The sequence below is a fragment of the Talpa europaea genome, assembly GCF_964194135.1.
Source record: "Talpa europaea genome assembly, chromosome: 13".
NCBI classification, from domain to species: domain Eukaryota; kingdom Metazoa; phylum Chordata; class Mammalia; order Eulipotyphla; family Talpidae; genus Talpa; species Talpa europaea.
Window position 1 is genome coordinate 48,641,900 of NC_140080.1, and position 3,483 is coordinate 48,645,382.

Here is a 3,483-nt window from a genome sequence, read left to right on the forward strand (position 1 = left end):
TTGAGGTTATCCCAATTTGTTTATCTTTACCTTTTGTTCTCTTGCCATAGGGGCCAAGTCATCAAAAATATCTTTATCATTGATATCATGGATGTATTATGAATATATTTTATTGTTGCAAGTCTGATATCTAAGTCTTTAGTCCATTTGGAGTTTACTTTTGTATATGGGGTTAGCAAGATATCCATCTTCATTCTTTATGTATGGCTTTCCAATTTTCCCAGCACCATAGCTACTTTATCAGATTATGTACTGGTTTGTACATAGATTTATTTCTGGAGTTTTAATTCTAGTCCACTGATTAATGCATCTATATTTCTATCAATACCATATTGTTTTTAGTAATGTTGCTTTACAGTCAAGTTTGAAATTGGTAACCTGAAACCTCCATTTCTCTCCTTTTTTCGTCAGGTTGCTTTTGCAATTTGAGGCCTTTTGTTGTTCTATATAAACTTCAATATTTTTGTGCAATTTCATTGAAAAATATTGCTTGGATTTTGATGGGAATTGTGTTAAATTTATATATCATTTTAGGCAGGGCTGCCATTTAGATTATATTAATTATGTCCATCCATGAGCATGGGATATCCTTTCATTTCCTTATGTTGCTATCTAAGTCCTTTTATAACATCTTGTAGTGCTCCTTGTATAGATCACAAGGTATTTAATTTTTTTTTCGTTTGTTTCTTGTTCATTGTTTGTATATAAACATGTTATAGACATTTGTATGTTGATTTTTGTTTTCAACTTTTACAAACTGTTTATTTTCCATTAACCTTATTTCCACTTTCTGTTCAAGTCTCTGGAAGAACAGCTTAAGACCACTCAGAGGTTGTTCCCACCCACTCAGTGGCTTGAGCAGTGGTTGCTGCAGACCAGTCTTCAGTGGCAGGCTGGGTGCTCCAGTCTTCAGTAGGGAACTGATGGATAGGTACAGAGGGCACCTGCACGCCTTCAGACCAGTCTGCCACCTTAGCCTGAGTACCAGTAAACTCAGGAGCTGGAGCCGTCCATTTGCCCTGAAATTCCTCCTTGGTCACAGCCTTTTCAGTAGCAGCCTCATCTTCCTTTTCAATCTCTTCAGGATCTCTGTAGAAGTAGAGATCAGGCATGACTTTCCAAGGGTGTTCACGGGAGATGGTGCCATGCATGTGCAGAACTTCCCAGGCCAGCATCCACCACTTGAGACCCACTGAGTGAGCTCCCTTATTGTTGCAGGGGATGGCAATTTCTACATAGCGCAGAGGGGAGTCTGTGTTACACAGAGCAATGGTAGGCAGGTTAATGTAGGATGCCTCTGTGAGAGGCTGGTGGTCAGCCCTGGGATCGGTAAACACCAAAAGTCTTGGCTCCTGGAAAGCTGCCTGGATCTGGTTAGTGAAGGTTCCAGGAGTGAAGCGGCCAGCAATAGGAGTGGCTCCAGTGGCAGCAGCAAACTTCAGCACAGCTCGCTGGCCAGTGTTCCTGGACGATATGACACTGACATCAGCTGGATTTTCAATGGCAACAATGGCACGAGCCAGGTTCTCTTCAAATTTATGATATAGATGCCATCACTTTTCCTTTTGTAGATGTACTGTTCCATCTGGAAGTCAAGGTTGGTGCCACCTAAGTAGGTTCCTGCTGCAAGGAATTTGAGGACATCCTCCTCCTTCATTTGCAGGACATCAAGGGCTCCGGACATTGTGAAAATTTCCCCTTTAAGTTACAACGGGAACCCAGAACAATGCCGTATGGACCCCTCTCTGGTCAGAGGGGAAAGTGTATGTTGATTTTTTAACCTGCCACTTTGCTATATTCATCTACTATTTCTAATAACTTTTTGCTTATTTTGCTTAACTTCTCAAAGAGCCAACTCTTAGTTTCATTTTTTTGTTGTTGTTGTTGTTTGGTCTTTTTGATTTATTTCATTTATTTCCATTCTTATTTTTATTATCTCATATCTTCCACTAATTCATGTCTTCGTTCCTCTTTTTAAAGTTGCTTTAGGTGTGATATTAGTCTGTTTACTTGGGATTTTCCTTACTTCTTAATGTAGACCTATATTGGGCCTATAATTATCTTCCCTCTCAAAAGATCACTTTTGCTGTACTTCTTAGACACTGGTAATGTGTGTCATCATTTTTGTTCATCTCAAGGTATTTTGGGAATTTCTGCTTTGATTTTTCTCTCTTTTATCCTATATCTAGTAAGCAGCATGTTGTTTGGTCTCCATGTATTCATAGTTCTTCCTACTTAGTTGGTTTATAACTTTATGGAAGAGAGAATACCAGGTATAATTTTGATCTTTTTATTTTTATTGACAATTGACTTTTGTCCTAACATGATTAAAAAAAAGCATTCCATGTGCACTTGAAAAAAATCTGTGTATTCAATGGTTTGGGGGTGGAATATTCTGCAGCTCTCTGTTAGATGTATTTGGTCTAACACCTCATTTAAGGGCTATTGTTTATTTATTATTTGTTTTGCTATTTTGTACATTGTTATAAGCAGGGTACTAAAGTCTTCTGGTACTACTGTGTTATTGTTAATACCTCTCTTTAGTGCTATACTCTTCATTTGGCGCACATATATTCATGAGTGTTAATTCTTCTTGTTGTATTAAATCCTTACTGATAATATAGTGCCCATCTCTCTATCTTATTAACGTTCTTAATTGGAAGTCTATTTTATCAGATATAAGTATAGCTGTTTCTGATTTTGTTGTTGCTATTTGCTTTTATAACCATCTTTTAGCCTTTAACTCTAAGTATGTTTGTTTTTATTGGTAAGGTGAGTTTCTTTTAAGTAGCAGAAGATTAGACTTTGTTTTGAAATCCATTTGATCACTCTACTTCTTTTGACTGGTGAATTCAGGGCATTTATATCAAAGATTATTATCTAGGGCCTCCCCGGTGGCGCAGCGGTTGAGCGCTGGGTTGAGAAGCTGCCCGCAGCCTCTGCAGTGCCTGTTTGATCCCTGGCTGCTCCCCGGCCACCGGAGGAGGGTCCCACATGGCTTGCAGACCTCTCCTGCCACCCGCTGTTTTATGTCTTCTTCTTTTTTTTTTTTTTTTTACTTCCATAAGCATTGTTACAACTGTTACATTGAACTACTCAGTCATATTAGGAGGATCTACTGGATTGAGACGCCTCTCAGTGTTTTGTTTTTTCCTCGAGCATTTATGGTATGTCCTACTGTCTCCTCATTTCTAAATTTTATACACTGTAATAAGGATAGATTTTCAGACTTTTGTCTTTGCACTTATTGAAGTAATAAGAGAACTGGTAGTGGTGAGGAATAGTAGGTTAAAAGAAAACCAGGGCTCTAGGGCACCAAGGGTGCTTCCTCATCGGGAGGAATTCAAGACCACAGTTGGCAGCCATAGAGGCTCCTGCGAGAGGGTGGGGGTGGGGGAGGCTGAGGCACTTCATTTCCCCTGAATTCCCCCACCATGCTGCCCCAGGGCACGCAGGCCCTGATTCAGGGCTTCAGGGAGGAAC

The 3,483-nt window shown here is 39.6% G+C and overlaps 1 pseudogene across 1 annotated transcript; it reads right to left on the bottom strand.

Moving 5' to 3' along the window:
• Window positions 1–794: 794 nt before the first annotated feature.
• LOC311182942 (small ribosomal subunit protein uS2-like) lies at window positions 795–1,684 on the bottom strand (annotated as a pseudogene). Its single transcript has one exon. The product of its transcript is annotated as a small ribosomal subunit protein uS2-like (transcript).
• Window positions 1,685–3,483: the final 1,799 nt, after the last annotated feature.